This window comes from Macaca thibetana, chromosome 13 (assembly GCF_024542745.1).
Source record: "Macaca thibetana thibetana isolate TM-01 chromosome 13, ASM2454274v1, whole genome shotgun sequence".
In the NCBI taxonomy this organism is placed as follows: domain Eukaryota; kingdom Metazoa; phylum Chordata; class Mammalia; order Primates; family Cercopithecidae; genus Macaca; species Macaca thibetana.
In genome coordinates this window covers 69,793,448-69,812,180 of record NC_065590.1, presented here as the reverse complement: position 1 = coordinate 69,812,180, position 18,733 = coordinate 69,793,448, and the positions used below count along the sequence as shown (strand labels likewise).

Below are 18,733 nucleotides of genomic sequence, written 5' to 3'. Positions count from 1 at the left end.
AAAACAGAATGGTAGTTTAATCTGTGACTATATGTATCAAAGCAACTGATTGAGGAGTAAAAAAATTCATCACTAGTGTCATGTTAATAAAAAAATGCAGTTATCTGATTGAATTATATGCACATATACTATTCTGAATCCAGTCAAACTGATTCATATTGAGGTGGCCTAAATGTGCCATTGGCCTGAAACTCACAGTCAGTAAATTGGATATGAAAGTCTTTAATAAAGCAATAAGCATTCCCCAAATATCAGCTTCCTAACATTATGACTCTGGCAGGCACTGAATTTCTATTTTTGTTGGAGTTGGTGACAAACCCTAGTCAAGGTGTTGCCAAGGGAATGGGTCATTGCTAGGAGGACGTCTCTGAGCCTGAGGTTAGACTCCTGGGGTGTTAATAGCATAGGTGACAGGGACATTGAGAAGAATGGGAAGGTCAACTTCTGAAGACAGAACCACCACTAACACCTTGCCTTGATGGGCCTTTCATTCCAAACCTACTGGGTTTTGCAGATGTTCTCTCATTAACTAATTTGTTAAGCTACTTAAGGAGGGTCTGGGAAGGAAGGAAGGTGGTGGGGGGCGGTCACAGGCTCTTGATATTCATTGTATTTTCTGTTCCTTTGGTCCGACGAAGACAGGAGCGATACTGAATGAGTGGGGAGAGCGAGCACCTTTCAGGAAAGATTGAGAGAAGCAGTGGATTTTGCTCTGCCCGTGGATTCTTCCCTCTGCTAGACGTGTGCAAAAGCATGTGTAGGCTTGATAAATCCCAGGGGAATCCCCCCAGGATGGAATCCCAGGGGAGTTTTCAGAAGGAAGACTCACTCTAAGAGGGAAGACAGTATTGGTCTTGGAAGGAAGGCTTGTGTTAAATGTACATATGGGGACTTAACTATTTAAAAATGTGGAGGCTGGGTATGGTCAATCGTGCTTGTAATCCCAGCACTTTCAGAGGCCGAAGTGGGAAGATCCCCTGAGGCCAGAACTTCGAGACCAGCCTGGGCAATGTAGTAAGAACCCATCTCTACAAAAATAAAATAAAATAAAATAATTTAAAATAAAATAAAATAAAAATACAAACATTAGCCAGGTGTGATGGCATGTGCCTGTAGTCCCAGTTACTCAGGAGGCTGAAGTGGGAGAATTGCTTCAGCTCAGGAGGTCGAGGTTGCAGTGAGCTAGGATTGTGTCACTGCATTCCAACCTGGGTGACAGAGTGAGACTCTGTCTCTAAAATAATAAATAAATTTAAAAAATTGGAGATTGGTTTGAAAACATAGATTTTACTTTGAAGCTAGGGAGGAATTATGCAAAGGCACTAATGACTTGGATATAGCTCGGCCAAATGATGGAGCAAGGCAGGATGTTCCAATAAAAGCGGGGTTAGTACAGGAAGTAGAGAGATCCATGGAAAGAATGGACAAGAAAAAGATGAGTCAAGAGAGAACAACACAAACACTGAGCCCTAATATAAACTATAGGCTTTAGTTAATAATAATACATCAATATTGGCTTATCAGTTATAACAGATGGACTACACTAATCTAAGAGGTTAATTGTTGGAGAAACTGGGAAGCCAGGTTCGGGAGATACATAGAAACTCTCTCTACTTTCTGCTCAAGTTTTTTTGTAAGCCTAAAACTGCCTCCATGCAATAAAGTCTATTAATTAAAAAAATTAAAGAAAGAGGTGAGAGAATGTTGTGAGAAAGCTGAGCAAAGAGCCCTGGTCCTAAAGCTAACCCTCTAGTTGAATTAAATGTAGAAAGAAAAAGAGAAATTTCAGAATGCATTGAAGAGAGAGTAGGACCTACCCTTAAAGTTAGGAGAAAAATTGCAACATGTCAGAATTTCCTCTGGATCAAGGAAGGTGGGAGTGCAACATTGTCAGTGTACTTAGAGATGAGAACTTGCATGGCACGGGGAAGGACCATAATGCTCTGTACGGGGAAGGACCATAATGCTCCGTAATGAGATGGGAGCTAAACCAAGGGAGAAGACTAAGGGGTAGGCTTGGGAAGGTCCAGTTAATAGCGATAATGACACTAATAACCATCACTCATAATAAGCAGTTACTCTATCAGGCGTTGTGCCGAATAAGCTGTTTACGGGCATTATTTTATTTACTCTTCATAACAACCACTATAGCAAGCCCCAGTTTTATCTCCACTTCTGAGATAAAGAAGCTGAGACTCAGAGAGGTTAAGTAACTTGTCCAGGGTCACACAGCTCACAAGTGTCAGGGCCAGGATTTGGAATCAAGATGTCTCATGCCATAGGCTGGCGCTTAACCATTGATCTTTATTCCTTGGGAGTTGCTCTCTTAATAATTTCTTGCTTCGGAAGTAGTACTTTAAAACTCTTAGTTAAGATGACTAAATATCACGCAATTGTATTTCAAATAGTTTGCCTCTGTTTCTACCACACCACACATCCCCTTGCTCTATACAAAACTTGTACAATGACATTTGTTAGCTGGACTGGAGAGAAACAGAGGCGGAGCTGTGCTGTCAGAGAAGGCCCTGAGTCAGAGAAAGGCAGGGACAATGACTTTCTTTTTTTTCCTCCTTAGTAAAAAATTAATCCCTGTTTATTGTAACTAATTTAGAAATGATAAGCACAAAGAAAATGCACACGGTTACTATGCCTAATTTTAAAGGGGGAACAAGAATCCTTTTGAGAGCTACATGTAGGTCAGTGTAGTGTGACAGATTTACTGAGCAATGCCATGTGTTAGGCACCACACCAGGTGCTGGGGAGGGAAACATAAATCAGACCCGATCCCTATTCTAAATCACGGCGTATGAGAAAACAAAGAGCCCCACTTTGTATGATAAATAAATTTGAAACTCTGTTCAATACACACATTCCATCCAGACCACATCACCTCTGACTCCAGAGAACTCCCAAGGCTGGAGGTAATGCCCCTTCTAGAACAGGGGTCCCCAAGCCCTGGGCTGTGGACTGGTACTGATCAGTGGCCTGTTAGGAACCGGGCTACACAGCACTACCACCTGAGCGCTGCCTCCAGTCAGATCAGCCATGGCATTAGATTCTCATAGAAGCACAAACCTATTGTGAACTGTGCATGCGACGGATCTGGGTTGTGCGCTCTTTATGAGAATCCAACTAATGCCTGATGATCTGAGGTGGAATAGTTTCATCCGGAAATCATCCTTCCACCCCGCAACCCCCAGGCCACCGTCTGTGGTTTTGTCTTCCACAAAACTGGTCCCTGATGCCAAAAAGTTTGGGGACCACTGTTCTGGGAGACATTGTAATGATGAATCTCAGCTGCTGAAACTTCAGTCTGAGCCCATATCCTGTTGGTGTTAACACGCTGTGTGAAGATGGCCCAGATGAGGAAATCAAAGCTGCATGCAAAACCAAACCCACACACACTCCCAGCATCACGCAAAGCTTTCACTACATTCATGGCTGCCTCCAGTCTTGGTGAGACATGGAGAAAGCAAACATTAGCCAGGCGTGATGGCATGTGCCTGTAGTCCCAGCTACTCAGGAGGCTGAAGTGGGAGAAGGTTGAGGTTGCAGTGAGCTAGGATCGTGTCACCGTATTCCAGCCTGGGTGACAGAGTGAGCCTCTGTCTCTGAAATAATACATAAATTTAAAAAAATGTGGAGGTTGTTTTGAAAACATAGATTTTACTTTGAAGCTAGGGAGGAATTATGAATTTTACTTTATGAACTTTACTTTGAAGCTAGGGAGGATAGATACATTGAATCTATCAATAACTGATAGATTCAACAAGTTCCTCTGGCCCCAGAGACCCTGTTATGTGCCACATATGAGGGTATCAGGCTGGGTCCTTGGGAACCAACAAGACTTGACTCACCCAGCTATGGAATTCCCAGATGAGCTGGGCTTGGCTTATCTCCTGTGGAGGTCCAAGTGCATTACCATAGACCCATAGTGACTCAAGGAGTAGTATACTTCACAAACTTTGAAAGTATAAAAGTAACTCCTCCTTCAGAGTTCACAGGTACCTCTGACTGGGCAGATCGGCTATGGGCAATCTATGATAATGCACTCAGCTGCCAGCCATGTGGATATGCACGCAAGAAGACAATGTAGGTACACTGGATATGCAGACTGGAAGTCTTAGGTGGTTGCTAACTTCTCCCAACTACTCACCTACAATTTGGGGTGTGCCGTTCATCTTGAATAATCCATTGGTTCACTCATTTAGCAAATATTATGTATCCAGTATGTGTCAGGCACAGTTCTAGTAAATGGAGATAATAGCAATGAGCAAACATTTAAGGCCTGTTACTGAAATGCCAGGGATTTGGCCTTGATTCTGTTGCTTGCTGCACAGAATGCCAGCCGGGGAGAATGGGAGATAAAGTCGCAAATCCGTCTTCCTGACCAACTAAACTTGAGGGGGTGGTTTATACAGCAGGGAAGGTGGGAAAAACAGGAATTGGGGAGGGGTAAGGAAGCAAAAATGATAGATGAGGGGTCTGGTGCCTCATCTGGATGTGGTGATCTGGTAAGTTTTAGTTCCTTGCCTGAGGGTCAGTTTCCTGAGGCAGGAACTTGGGTAAGACAAATGTAAGTTTCAAGTTTTAAGACCAGGGAGGGTCAATTTCAAAGTTTATTAAAAAAACTGTAAATGTTAGTTCTACGGGACAATTGGGCCGGTTTCACTGTCATGGAGCTTACCTTCGTATGTTTGTGTATTTGTGTATGTAAGACAATAAATAAATTTAAAAGACAATATACATAAATAAATAAAATATGTAATATGTCAGATGATAAGGGTGATGGAGAAAATTGAGGGCAAGAGAGGAAGAGGACTGCTGGGACCAGGGAAGAATTACAATTTTCAGAGCACTCCTGGCAGAGAAAAGAGTGACTGCGGCCGGGCGCGGTGGCTCAAGCCTGTAATCCCAGCACTTTGGGAGGCCAAGACGGGCGGATCACGAGGTCAGGAGATCGAGATCATCCTGGCCAACACGGTGAAACCCCCTCTCTACTAAAAAATACAAAAAACTAGCTGGGTGAGGTGGCGGGTGCCTGTAGTTCCAGCTACTCAGGAGGCTGAGGCAGGAGACTGGCGTAAACCCGGGAGGGCGGAGCTTGCAGTGAGCTGAGATCTGGCCACTGCACTCCAGCCTGGGCGACAGAGCAAGACTCCATCTCAAAAAAAAAAAAAAAAAAAAAAAAAAAAAAAAAAAGAGTGACTGCAAAGGCCTTGAGACAAGGCATATTTAGCATGTTCAAGAAACATCCAGGAGGGCACTGCCTAGGGGCAGAGTGGGGCAGGGAAGAGGGGGCAATGGAGGGAGAGGAGGTCAGAGGTGATGCAAGGTCAGATTGGCCTTAGCTTTTCCTCTGAAGGAGAAAGGGAGCAACCACAGGTTTGGTCAGGGGAAAGGCATGATCTGACTTTTAAGAGTGTAATTCTGGCTGCTCTACTGAGAAAAGACTCCAGGGGGAAGAGGTAAGAAGTAAGGAGATCGATTAGAGGCTATTCCAACAGCCAGGATGATAGATGACGGTGGCTGGGGCTAAGGTGATAGCAGTGGTGCCATCAGCATTGAATCCGTGTCCATATGGGCCTGCAGCAATCTCAGTTCTTGCCTCCTCAGAAGAAAGAATTGGACTGAGTGGCATAAGGCAGAAGGAGAGACTGAGGCAAGTTTTAGAGCAGGAGTCGAAGCTTATTAAATAGCTTTAGAACGGGAATGAAAGGAAGTAAAGTGTACTTGGAAGAGGGTCAGGCGGGTGAGTTGGGAGATCAAGTGCACGGTTTGACCTTCTGACTTGGGATTTTATACACTGGCATACTTCTGGGGTCTTGCATTACTTCTCCCCTGATTTTTCGCTTGGGGTGGGCTGTGCGCATGTGCAGTGGCCTACTGGCGCTTGGGAGGGGAGTGTGTGCAGTGCGTTCACCAGAGTTGTATGCGTACTCACTTGAGACGTTCTTCCCTTACCAGTCTAGCATTCCTAGAGCAAGGTCATATACCAGTTAAACTCTGCCATTTTGCCTCTTAATGCGCAGGCTGTAGCCCACTGGCCCAACCCCTGAGATCATACTGGGAAGCGGCTAACCACCAGTTTCAGGTGTTTTCTATTTACTAGGAGACTGCTTTCACCTGGCATTGGCTGTGACCAATTATTATTTTAGAGAGACACTTAACAACTACCTGACCATCACCTGATGGTCCCGGTGTGTGTGTGTTGATGGAGCCCTCTCCTGCCCTGCTCATGCCTGACTAGCTACCTACTGTAACAGTGGAAGTGGTGACAAATAATTGAATTCTGGCTGGGCGCAGTGGCTCACGCCTGTAATCCCAGCACTTTGGGAGGCCGAGGAGGGCAGGTCACAAGGTCAGGAGTTCAAGACCAGCCTGGCCAACATGGTGAAACTAAAAATACAAAAATTAGCTGGGCATGATTGTGCGCACCTGTAATCTCAGCTACTCAAGAGGCTAAGGCAGGAGAATTGCTTGAACTGGGACCCAGGAGGAGGAGGTTGCAGTGAGCTGAGATTGTGCTACTGTACTCCAGCTTGGGCTACAGAGCGAGATTCCGTTTCAGAAAAAAAAAAAAAAAGTTGAATTCTGGATACATGTCGTTAAGTAGTGTCCACAGGATTTCACAAGAGATTGGATGTAGAATATTACAGAAAGAGAGGAGTCAAGCGTCTGAGCCACAGGACGGGTGTAGTTGCCATTAACTGAGATGGGGAAGAATGGGGAGGCACAGATTTGAGGGCAAATATCAGGAGCTTAGTTTAAGACATGTAAGTTTGAGATGGCTATTAGACATCCAAGTGGAGATGGCTATACAAGCCTGGAGTTCAGGGGTCAGGTCTGGGCTAGAGATAAATTATGCTTTGCCAGCGATAGGGGCTATTTACCGTCACAAACTTGGGTGAGATCACCAAGGCAGTGAGTGTAAATAGAGAGAAGAGACCAGAGCAGGGTTCTGGGCTCTCTCTTCACTGCAGTCAATGGAGGCATGTGAGTGGATATATACGTATATATGTATATGTGTAGTTGTTCACAGGAGTAAGCCCAGCCTTTGTTGTCTACTTGAAATAATGGATATTTCAGCACAGAATGTCAGAATTGGCTGGGACATTATAAATCATTTCAAGTAGGATCACCTTGTTTTAGAGCTGAGAAAAGAAGAGAAAGGAATTGTTTCCTGCAGATAAGCTGCTTCATGTCTCCTAGCTGTAGAAGGGTTTGTGTGTGTGTGTTTATGTGTATGTGTGTGTGTGTTTGTGTGTATGTGTTGTGGTAGGGATGGAGGTGCTACTCATACAGTGGGTGCCATTTCTCATTCACGAAGCCAACAAGTGTCCCCGCCTTTTCTCAGATATGGACGTCTCCAGAGCCATAGGATCTGAAGATGGAGGTTAGAATGGAGCTGAGATGTAATCAAACCATACAATTTGTTTTCATCCCTTCTCCTTCCTTTGAGGTCCTAGTGCTCTTAGTTTCAATTCAAGTTTCCCTTCAGGGTTTAGATCTTATATCTTAAACACTCTGGTGTGAAATTATTGTATTTTCTATGTTGGCTTTCCCAGGAGTATTTGCACTTGAGGCCTTATATCTTCCATAGTAGGATGAAAGGCTTTGTGATGGTGGGGCTGCGGTGAGAGTGGGGGTGGTAGAGCTGTAAAAAGCAGTCAGCTCATGATCTTTCCTTCATGCTTCTCTGAAATATAGAAGGCACAGAAGCATGAGAATTGGGGGTCTTCTTAAGCACAGCCTAAACCAGACTACAGAGATTCTGGGGACCCAGGACTGGAAGGTGGGAGCTTGAGTCAAGAAGAAAAACAACGATAAAATTTGTGATCAAGACTACATATTTTTAACATGCATTAAATCATTTAAACTTTGTAATAGTCCATGGAAGAAGGCACATTATCCTTATTTTACAGATAGGGAAATTGAGGTTCAGAGGACAAGTAACAAAGAGGGGAAGAAGCAGGCTTTGAATGTTGGTCTCTAAGACTCCAAAGCCACGCTGAGGAACAGTTTTCAAGGGATTAAATCTATTAGATACCATGGAGATTAGGAGCATGGGCTTTGGAAACAACTTAGTTGATTTTAAATCCTGGATCTGCCGTTTACTAGCTGTGAAAACTTGTTCAAATTGTATAACCTTGAACTTGTGTTTCCTGGGAAGGATTGCTGGGAAGATTTAATGAAGTAATGTATTTTCAAGACACAGCACAGTGCCTGGTGAATTATTGTGATTAATTAGTGGTGAAAATTACTCAGGTTCTAGCTGCTGAGAGGCTGGCATGCAGCACTATAGACACACTATAGTTGAGAGTTGGCACCTATTGGGACTGATTGTCTCATGCTGTACCAGTTGTTGAATATTCTGACTATCTTTCCTCATCTGGGGGACCAGGGAAGACTCCCAAATCCCTATAGGGCAGGTCACAAGGGCTGAAAGCCCAACCAACTGCTGAGGGTAGGGGATTCAGAGTTAGAGTGGGAGCAGCAGTAAGAGGATGCAATACCAAGGCAAAGATCAGGACACTATCCAATCTGTATGCCACAATGGGTATGTAAACCAAAAATAAATTCTAAGACCTCCATTCATCTGAATGAACCTGTCCTCTTGGCAAAGGGCATTCCAAAATTAACCTGAAAAACTGGTCCAGGACATGATGAGAAGAGGAGCTCAGACATGCTTCATTATACCCTCCTCCCTTTTGGAATTATTATTACTGATAGAACAGACTCTTTAAGTCTGATAAGAAACATTTACCATCTATTCTTTCTAAAGCCTGCTATCTGGAGGCTTCACCAGCATGAGAAAACCCTGGTCTCTACTACTTGTTATCTTAACCCAGATATTCCTTTCCAAGTCTTTAGACAATAACTTAACTCTTTCGACCAATTGCCAATCAGAAAATCTTTGAATCTTTGAATGACCTGGAAGCCCCCATTTCAGTTGTCCCACCTTTCCAGACTGAACCAATGTGCATCCTACATGTCTGGGTTGATATCCTATGTCTCCCTAAAATGTATAAAACCAAGTTGTGGCTCAACCACCTTGGGCATATGTTCTCAGGTCTCTTGAGGGCTCTGTCTTGGGCCATTGGTCACTCATATTTGGCTCAGAATAAATCTCTTCAAATATTTCATAGAGTTTGACTCTTTTTGTCAACAGGTGCTTGGACTATACCAACCTGGAGGGTTCTTCAAGTCAGGCTCCTTGAATTTGGCCAGGGCTATGTCTATTTTTCAAGCATAAAATGAGACTGAGTCCAGAGGTGCACCAGAGATGAAGAAGGTGCATCTGGATGAGTTAGAAGGCTGCAGGCATGGGAGTACAGGCAACCTCTACCTCTTGTTCCTATTGGTCAGCACTGAGGGTGAAACATTCATCCAGGAGCCCAAATTACACATTTAGAGGTTGTTTGATAGTTAAGGAGTCCCAGGGAATTTTACTCTCAAATATGGAACATTGGTATGTTTGTTTGTTTGTTTATTTATTTATTTATTTATTTTTGAGACAGGGTCTCACTCTGTCACCTGGACTGGAGTGTAGTACTGTAATTTCAGCTCACTGCAACCTCTGCCTCCCAGTCTCAAGCAATTCTCCTGCCTCAGCCTCCTGAGTATGTGGGATTACAGGCATGCACCACTACCGCCCAGCTAATTTTTGTATTTTTTAGTGGAGACGGAGTTTCACCCTGTTGGCCAGGCTGGTCTTGAACTCCTGACCTCAAATGATCCACCCGCCTCAGCCTCCCATGTTGATTATTTTAAATTGAAGTTCACTGAAGGTCAACAGATGCTGGGAGAGACTTTACTCTGATATCTCTTACCTACCTTAAGACTGGAGCCACCAGACAGAACACCATTACCTTTCACCCTCTCCCTTAAATCTCATTTTCTATACCAGAACAGAAGACTGAGGAATGTAATCACACCTGGATGGACTTTTTCACAAGATAAAGTTTCCCTCTCTTGTGCATTCAAATTCCAAAGAGAATCATTTACAAACCATTATCTGGTCTTTGGTTCCATTTACAGCACCCCCTACTTCCCTCTCCCCAATAAAAAAGGCATTTACCTGTCAACCATCTGATCTTTCTTTGAGTTTTCTTTCTTTCTTTTTTAAAATGTCTCCTGTGCTTATTAACATTAACAAATTTGTTATGCTTTTCTCATATTAACCTGTCTTTTGTTATAGGGGTGTCAGCTGTAACCCTTATGATGGGGAGGAAAAGGATCACTCCTTTTTGTCCCTATAATACCATGGAATTAGAGCAAAGAACATTAAATTTATTAAGGAGCATGTCCTTTGGGCTATGCCACTGTCAATCTCTATAACAAACAGAGGCTCTCTATAAGAAAGTGAACCCTGCCCTCTTTGTCAGAGTTCTCTTAATATTAGTGAATCCACTTAAAATTTTTTTTTTTTTATTTCCCCAGGTTATTGGGGAACAGGTGGTGTTTGGTTACATGAGTATGTTCTTTAGTGGTGATTTGTGAGATTTTGGTGCACCCATCACTCGAGCAGTATACACTGCACCCTATTTGTAGTCTTTTATCCCTCACCCTCTTCCCACTGTTTCCCTCTGAGTCCCCAAAGTCCATCATGTCATTCTTATGCCTTTGCATCCTCATAGCTTAGCTCCCACTTATGAGTGAGAACATATGATGTTTGGTTTTCCACTCCTGAGTTACTTCGCCTAGAATAATAGTCTCCAATCTCATCCAGGTCACTACAAATGCCATTAATTCATTCCTTTTTATGGCTGAGTAGTATTCCATCATATGTATACATCAGTTTCTTTATCCACTCGTTGATTGATGGGCATTTGTGTTGGTTCCACATTTTTGCAATCGTGAATTGTGCTGCTATACACATACATGTAGAAATATCATTTTTTTTTTTATATGATGACTTCTTTTCCTCTGGGTAGATCCTAAGAAGTGGGATCAAATGGTAGTTCTACTTTTAATTCTTTAAGGAATCTCCACACTGTTTTCCATAGTGGTTGTACTAGTTTACATTCCCACCAGCAGTGTAGAAGTGTTCCCTGTTCACTGCATCCACTCCAACATTTAATATTTTTTGATTTTTTGATTATGGCCATTCTTGCAGGAGTAAGGTATCCTATTGTGGGTTTGATTTGCATTTCCCTGATCATTAGTGATGTTGAGCATTTTTTTCATATGTTTGTTGGCCATTTGTATATCTTCTTTTGAGAATTGTCTATTCATGTCTTTAGCTCACTTTTTGATGGGATTGTTTTTTTCTTGCTGATTTGAGTTTTTTGTAGATTCTGGATATTACTCCTATGTCAGATGTATAGATTGTGAAGATTTTCTCCCAATTGGGTTGTCTGTTTATTCTGCTGACTCTTCCTTTTGCCATGCAAAAGCTCTTTAGTTTAATTAAGTCCTAGCTATTTATCTTTGTTTTTATTGCATTTGCTTTTGGGTTCTTGGTCATGAAATCCTTCTGTAATCCAATGTCCAGAGGGGTTTTTCCAATGTTATTATCTTCCAGAAATTTTATAGTTTCTGGTCTTAGATTTAAGTCCTTGATTCATGTTTCTTTTCTTTTCTTTTCTTTTTTTTTGATGGAGTTTTGCTCTCATTGCCCAGACTGGAGTGCAATGGTGCGATCTCAGCTCACTGCAGCCTTCACCTCCTGTGTTCAAGTGAGTCTCCTGCCTCAGCTTCCCAACTAGCTGGGATTACAGGCTCCTGCCACCATGCCCAGCTAACTTTTTTTTATTTTTAGTAGAGACAGGGTTTTGCCATGTTGGCCAGGCTGGTCTCGAACTCCTGGCCTCAGGTGATCAGCCTGCCTTGGCCTCCCAAAGTGCTGGGATTACAGGTGTGGGCCACTGTGCCCGGCCCCCTTGATCCATCTTGAGTTGATTTTCATATAAGGTGAGAGATGAGGATCCAGTTTCATTCTCCTACATGTGGCTACCCAATTATCCCAGTACCATTTGTTGAAAAGGGTGTCCTTTCCCCACTTGATGTTTTTGTTTGCTTTGTCAAAGATCAGTTGGCTGTAAGTATTTGAGTTTATTTCTGGGTACTCTATTCTGTTCTTTTGGTCTATGTGCCTATTTTTATATAAGTACCATGCTGTTTTGGTGACTATGGCCTTATGTATAGGTTGAAATCAGGTACTGCGATGCCTCCAGATTTGTTCTTTTTGCTTAGTCTTGCTTTGGCTATGCAGGCTCTTTTTTAGTTCTACATGAACTTTAGGATCTTTTTTTCTAATTCTGTGAAGAATGATGGTGGTACTTTGATGAGAATTGCTTGAATTTGTAGGTTGCTTTTGGCAGTATTGTCATTTTCACGATATTAATTCTGCTCTTGCATGAGCATGGGATGTGTTTCCATTTGTTTATGTCATCTATGATTTCTTTCAGTAGTATTTTTCAGTTTTTCTTGTAGAGGTCTTTCACCTCCTTGATTACGAATATTCCTAATTATTATTATTATTATTTTTTGCATCTATTGTAAAAGGGGTTGAGTTCTTGATTTTATTCTCAGCTTGGTCACTGTTGGTGTATAGAAAAGCTACTAATTTGTGTACATTAATTTTGTATCTGGAAACTTTGCTGAATTCTTTTATCCATTCTAGGAGCTTTCTGGAGGAGTCTTTAGGGTTTTCTGGGTAAACAATTATATCACCAGCAAACAGCGATGGTTTGACTTCCTCTTTACTGATTTGGCTGCACTTTATTTCCTTTTCTTGTCTGATTGCTCTGGCTAGGACTTCCAGTACTATGCTGAAGCAGAGTGGTGAGAGTGGGCATCCTTGTCTTGTTCCAGTTCTCAGAGGGAATACTTTCAACAGTTCTCCATTATGTTGGCTGTGGGTTTCCCATAAATAGCTTTTATTATGCTGAGGTATGTACTTTGTATGCCGATTTTGCTGAGAGTTTTATTCATAAAGGGATGAATTTTTTTTCTGCATCTATTGAGATGATCATGTGATTTTTGTTTTTAATTCTGTTTATGTGGTGTATCACATTTATTGACTTGTGTATATTAACACATCCCTGCATCCCTGGTGTGAAACTCACTTGACCATTTTGGATTATCTTTTCGATATGTTGTTGGATTCGGTTAGCTGGTGTTTTAAGGATTTTAGCATCTATGTTCAACAGGGATTTTGGTCTGTAGTTTTCTTTTTTGGTTATATCCTTCCCTGGTTTTGGTATTAGAGTGATACTGGCTTCATAGAATGATTTAGGGAGGGTTCCCTCTTTCTCTATCTTGTGGAATAGTGTCAATAGGATTGGTACCAATTCTTGGAATGTCTGGTAGAATTCTGCTGTGTATCTGTCTGGTCCTGGACTTTTTTTTGTTGGTAATTTTTAAATTACCATTTCAACTTCACCGCTTGTTATTGGTCTGTTCAGGGTGTCTAATTCTTCCTGATTTAAGCTGGGAGGATTGTATCTTTCCAGGAATATATCCATCTCGTCTAGGTTTTCTAGTTTATGTGTGTAAAGGTATTCATGGTAGCCTTGAATGATCTTTTGTACTTCTGTGGTGTCAGTTGTAATATCTCCTGTTTCATTTCTAATTGAGCTTATTTGTATTTTCTCTATTCTTTTCTTGGTTAATCTTGTGAATGGTCTATCAATTTTATTTATCTTTTCAAAGAACCAGCTTTTTGTTTCATTTATCTTTTGTACTTTTTTTTTTTCCAATTTCATTTAGTTCTGCTCCGATCTTGGGTACTTCCTTTCTTCTGCTGGGTTTGGGTTTGGTTTGTTCTTGTTTCTCTAGTTCCTTGATGTGTGACCTTATGTTGTCTGTTTGTGCTCTTTCAGACATTTTAGTGTAGGCATTTAGGGTTATGAACTTTCCTCTTAGCCCTGCCTTTGCTGTATTCCAGAAATTTTGGTAGGTTGTGTCACTATTGTCATTCAGTTTGAAGAATTGTTTACTTTCCATCTTGATTTCATTTTTGACCCAGTGCTTGTTCAGGAGCAGGTTATTTAATTTCCATTGTATTTGCATGGTTTTAAAGGTTCCTTCTGGAGTTGGTTTCCAGTTTTATTCCACTGTGGTCTGAGAGAGTGCTTGACATAATTTCAATTTTCTTAAATTTATTGAGGCTCGTTTTGTGGCCTATCATATGGTCAATCTTGGAGAAAGTTCCATGAACTGTTGAATAGAATGTGTATTCTGTCATTGTTGGATGGAATGTTCTGTATATATCTGATAAGCCCATTTGTTGCAGGGTATAGTTTAAATCTATTGTTTCTTTGTTGACTTTCTGTCTTGATGACCTTTCTAGTGCTGTTAGTGGAGTATTGAAGTCCCCCACCATTATCGTGCTACTGTCTATCTCATTTCTTAGGTCTATTAGTAATTGTTTTATAAATTTGGGACCTCCAGTGTTAGGCACATATATGTTTAGGATTGTGATATTTTCCTGTTGGACATGCCTTGTATCATTACATAATGTCCCTTTTTGTCTTTTTACTGCTGTTGCTTTAAAGTTTGTTTTGTCTGATAAGAACAGCTACTCCTGCTTGCTTTTGGTGTCCATTTGCATGAAATGTCTTTTTCTACCCCATTGCCTTAAGTTTATGAGTCCTTATGCGTTAGGTAATTCCCTTGAAGGCAGAAGATAGTTGGTTGGTGAATTCTTATCCATTCTGCAATTGTGTATCTTTTAAGTGGAGCATTTAGGCTACTTATATTCAATATTAATATTGGGATGTGAGATACCATTCCATTCATCATGCTATTTGTTGCCTGTATACCTTGGTTTTTTGTTTTTGTTTTTTAAATTGTATTTTTGTTTTGTAGGTCCTGTGAGATTTATGCTTTAAAGAGGTTCTGATTCTAATATTTGTTTCAAGATTTAGAGCTCCTTTTAGCAGTTCTTGTAGTGGTGTCTTGGTAGTGGTGAATTTTCTCATCACTTGTTTGTGGAAAAAGACTGTATCTTTCCTTCATATATGAAGCTTAGTTTTGCTGGATACAAAATTCTTCACTGATAATTGTTTTGTTAGAGGAGGCTGAAAATAGGGCCCCAATCCCTTCTAGCTTCTAGGGTTTCTGCTGATAAATCAGCTGTTAATATGGTAGGTTTTCCTTTTTAGGTTACCTGGTGCTTTTGTCTCACAGCTCTTAAGATTCTTTCCTTATTAGATTAACTAATTAGAGCCTATTAACTTTAGATAACCCGATGACAATGTGCCTAGGCAATGATCTTTTTGTTATGAATTTCCCAGGTGTTCTTTGTGCTTCTCGTATTTGGACATCTATGTCTCTAGCAAGGCTGGGGAAGTTTTCCTTGATTATTCCCCCAAATATGTTTTCCAAACTTTTAGAATTGTCTTCTTCCTCAGGAACACCGATTATTCTTAGGATTGGTAATTTAACGTAATCCCAGACTTCTTGGAGGCTTTGTTCATATTTCCTTATTCTTTTTTCTTTGTCTTCATGGGCTGGGCTAATTTGAAGACCTTGTCTTCAAACTCTGAGTTTGTTTCTTCTACTTGTTTGATTCTATTGCTGAGACTTTCCATAGCATTTTGCATTTCTGTAAGTGTGTCGATTGTTTCTTAAAGTTTTGATTGTTTTTTATTTATGCTATTTATTTCATTGAATATTTCTCCCTTCACTTCTTGTATCATTTTTTTGATTTCCTTACATTGGACTTCACCTTTCTCTGGTGCCTCCCTGATTAGCTTGAAACCAACCTCCTGAATTCCTTTTCAGGTAAATCGGGGATTTCTTCTTGGGTTGGATCAATTTCTGGTAAGCTAATGTGACTTTTGTGGAGGTGTTAAAGAGCATTGTTTAGTCATATTACCAGAGTCAGTTTTCTGGTTCCCTCTCATTTGGGTACCTCTATCAGAGGAAAGGTCTAGGGCTGAAGGCTGTTGTTCAGATTCTTTTGTCCCATGAAGTGTTCTCTTGATGTAATACTCTTCCCCCTTTTCCTAGGGATGTGGCTCCCTGAGTGCCGAGCTGTAGTGATTGTTATCTCTTTTCTGGATCTAGCCACCCAGCAAGTCTACCAGGCTCTAGGCTGGTACTGGGGGTTGTCTGCATAGAGTCCTGTGATGTGAACCATTTGTGGGTCTCTCAGCCATGGATACCAGCACAGTATTTGGGGTGTCTCCTGGGTCTGGCAGGTGCAATCTGTTTCCTTCAGATGGTGTGTAGGTCCTTTTGGGTTTCCTGATTTATTCCTGCAGTCATTCTGGAGCAAAAATTCATGATGTGAGCCTCTACATGCCGCTCTGTCCGTCTGAGTTAGAACTGCAATCTAGTCCTGCCTCCGTCTGCCATGATCCCTTCTGCCTCTAACCCCTGTCCTGAGGGAATGTGTGACTCCGCTTTGATTCTGACTACTTTTATATCACCTCGACAAGTTCATATTTGTATGTTGAAGGTATTCTGTCTGGGTAACTGGCATTGGCCATTAAGAATCAGAGCTCCCTTACTCTTGGGAAGGAGACCTGCTGAGAAATTCACTCTATACAGGCAACTCCTACTGTTATCAGATATAATGTTGGGCAAAATGCAATAACCATTTAAAAATTACTTTTAGACTAGATAACATTTGAGAGCTAACCTATATTCTTTCCTGAGAGTCATGGAAGATTTAATCAGTTTATTTGCTACCCATCTCTTACAGTAAATTATCAATGGTCAAGATTTACAGTCAAATATCTACATAGTATCAAAACAAGTGGAGTAGATAAAAAGCCACATAAAAGCTCCATGAAAGGGAAGGGAATTATGGGCTAGAGAAATCTGGAGGGTTCAGGAAAGACATGAGTCTTTAAATTTTTAGTTTATATTTTTAAATTTTTATTATATGTATTTTTTATATGGAACACTTCACAAATTTGTGCATCATCGTTGTGCAAGGCCATGCTAATCACTGTATCATTCCAATTTTAGTATATGTGCTGCTGAAGCGAGCATGAGAAGGCTCTAGTTAAGCACATGAGTCTTAACTAGAGCCTTCCATTATGGGTAGAACTTTTTTTTTGCTGATTCTGAGAAACCCACCAAAAATCCTCTAAAAAATAATTCACTTCTTAGGAATCAATTTATTTTGAAAAATGCATATGAACAAGAAAATGAATTAGATATTTCTTGTTTAATTAGCTATCTTTTATGATGAATCTTTAAATAGAAAATTATCCCAGCATTTTGGGAGGCTGAGGTGGTGTACCTGGGAGATTGAGGCTATAGTGAGCCGTGATTGCACCACTGCACTCCAGGCTGGGCAACAGGGCAAGACCCTGTCTCCAAAGCAAAAAAAAAAAAAAAAAAAAAAAGAAAGAAAGAAAAGAAAATATTCATCTCACATTTTAAACAGAAGCTTTAAAAGTGTGAGCCATTAATTTATTTCCGACTTTCACTGGCAGGATTTCAGGAAAAGAGAACTTTGCTTGATGTATTGTTCTATATAACATTAGTTCAGGAATAAAAATGACTTTCGACCTTTTTACTGGTCTCTTTAGAATTTCTGGCTCAGAAATTTTTCATGAGGAATTTATTTCCCCAATTTTATCAATCAGTTATAAAACAAAAATATTTAAGTAGTGAAAGGGTTCCTGAACCCAGTAAACCCATCACGCTGATAGGGCTATGACCATGACATTGGAGTTCAATATGTCAAAACTGTTGCAACACGAAGTGAATTTTATCCTCTGGAGAGCTCACAGCTGGTTTATTTTGAGTTTACTAAGATTTTAAACATTCTGGTGAAGTCAATTGCAATCTCCCTTATTTTCTAAGTGTACATGCTCTGTGTTTGTCTTTGTGGTTGTTGTTAATGCTAAGACTCATAGTTTATCCCTCAGCCAACATCACTGGAAGCTTTAATTCTCTTTCTCTGGGGTGACTCAATAGCTGAGTGCACATTTGCAATGTTAATGGACTAAACACACCAATTAAGAGGTAGGAATGGTCAGAATGGGTAAAAGTTGCTAGACCCAACTACATATGACTAGGAGAGAAATGTAGAGATACAGATAGCTTGAAAATAAATTGATGGAACAAATTATGTAAAAAATTAGTAAGCATATGAAGGCTGAAGTAGGCTAAATTAAGATCAGATAAAACAGACTTTAAGAAAAAGAGTATTGCCAGAGATAAAAAGGAATGACAAAATTATTAATTCATCAGAAGACAAAACAAACATAAATGTGTATGGGCCTAAAACAGAGCCTCAAAATACATGAAACAAAAATTGACAGAATTAGAGGGAGAAAATTCCAGAATTTTAGTGGAAGATTTTTATTCACTGTTTCTCAGGATTTGAGAGGACAACTAGCCAAAAATCAATGTAAGACAGAGGATTTGAACACATTATCAACTGTCTTGATCTAAGTAATAATTATGGGATGGTTCATTCAACCACTGAAAAATGAACATCTTTCTGTGTAATACACATTTGTTTTAGTGAATATGGTATGTTCACCAATATACACCATATTTTGGGCCATAAAATAAACCTTAATATATTTACAAGATTGTAATAGCACAGACTATGTTCTCTGATCACAATGAAATTGATTAGAAACCAACACCAATAATATTTAGGTAAATCCCAAATATTTGGAAATTAAAAAGCATTTTAAAATCTTGATAGGCCAAAGGAGAAGACATGAATAAATTATATTTTTAACTCAATGATGATAAAAATAATTCAAAATTTGTGGGATTTAGCTGAAGAAATGCTTAGAGAGAAGTT

The 18,733-nt window shown here is 40.5% G+C and overlaps 1 protein-coding gene and 1 non-coding gene across 2 annotated transcripts in view; both read right to left on the bottom strand.

Moving 5' to 3' along the window:
- The window catches only part of CEBPZ (CCAAT enhancer binding protein zeta), a 406,976-nt gene that overhangs the window by 208,746 nt on the left and 179,497 nt on the right, over nt 1-18,733 (bottom strand). The window lies entirely within an intron of this gene.
- Nucleotides 16,851-16,953, bottom strand: LOC126934517 (U6 spliceosomal RNA). The gene has a single exon (XR_007718982.1). It is a non-coding gene; the product is annotated as a U6 spliceosomal RNA (small nuclear RNA).